Here is a 1,321-nt window from a genome sequence, read left to right on the forward strand (position 1 = left end):
GTGTGTGTGTGTGTGTGTGTGTGTGTGTGTGCCTGCCTCTCACTACTGATTTGATTTGGTTGCGTGACGGTGTGTTTTGAAGCCCCTCAGGGCCGGCAGTTTTGGGTCGGGAGTCTGTGGGTTTGATTCCTCTCACAATCGTGTCCAGAGTCACTCTCCCTTAAGCAGACAAACCAGATTAGAGTCGGCTTCCCTTTTCTGCCAACGCTGTAAACTGACAGTGAATTATCCTGGTTAGTTTACACGCAGAACAGTCTTACTGGATTCCAGGAGCCGGGGATGTATTTTGTTTAGACAAGTTCTCAGCGCTGTGGCATAATCCCATCTACAATGCAGATGAAGTGTGTGGAAAGAAGAGGAGTGTTTGAGGGAAAGCGGGCATGACTGGGCATGAGACGAGAGGATAACTCCGGACAGCTGCTCTTAGGATTAACGCCACACTTTGAACTGACACTGGGATGAGATGCCACGTATCTGTGGGCTTCAGCTCATAGACCGCTCTGCTGAAAAGCTTAAACCAGCATGAGTCCTGGTCGGTTTGTGCAGGAAAATCTGTTCTTCATAAAAAGAGGGTTAATGGGGTTAATAAAAGCTTAAGTGAGAAACCCCCCTGACATTCCGATTGAAAAAAAAAATTCCTATATTTAAATTCATTTTTTTTAAAAGGTAAAAAGATCAGAATTTTTATTTTAAATCAAACAAACCCTACTGAACTAGTTATTCTATTTTAATTCTACTTTATCTATAAAAAAAAAAAAAAAAACTAACACTAGCTTTCTATTTTTTTATTCTATCTACTTGTTTTTCTTTGTGTGTGTGTGTGTGTGTATATCTATATATAGATCTATATATATATACACCTTGCTACGTGTACTGCTTTAGGCTAACCGAGCCTTCTCATTTGCACTTACATGCACTTACATTTTGATTGCTTCTATTGTCCTCATTTGTTAAGTCGCTTTGGATAAAAGCGTCAGCTAAATGACTAAATGTAAATGTAAATGTAATGTGTCTAATAGACATGAACAAGTTATTTGAAAAACATCTATGATCTTTGAAACATGTCTAGTCTTCATGCTCTATGTTGTGTATGGTTTCACTAATAATAAACGTACATTTGCATAAAGCATCCATATTTGTCCATGCCCATGTTGATTAGAGTTTTAAAAACTTGAAAAGTATTAATTTAAGGTACATTTAGAACAGATAAAATGTGCAATTAATCACAAGTTAACTCATGACGATCATGCGATTAATCGCGATTAAATATTTTAACCGATTGACAGCCCTAATATATATATATATATATATATATATATAC

General features: G+C 37.1%; 1 protein-coding gene across 1 annotated transcript in view; it reads right to left on the minus strand.

The window, feature by feature from the left end:
* The window catches only part of LOC107690809 (AT-rich interactive domain-containing protein 4B-like), a 101,540-nt gene that overhangs the window by 45,013 nt on the left and 55,206 nt on the right, over positions 1-1,321 (minus strand). The gene's annotated exons all lie outside the window — the stretch shown is intronic.

Source organism: Sinocyclocheilus anshuiensis, unplaced genomic scaffold (assembly GCF_001515605.1).
Source record: "Sinocyclocheilus anshuiensis isolate Anshui unplaced genomic scaffold, SAMN03320099.WGS_v1.1 scaffold2584, whole genome shotgun sequence".
In the NCBI taxonomy this organism is placed as follows: domain Eukaryota; kingdom Metazoa; phylum Chordata; class Actinopteri; order Cypriniformes; family Cyprinidae; genus Sinocyclocheilus; species Sinocyclocheilus anshuiensis.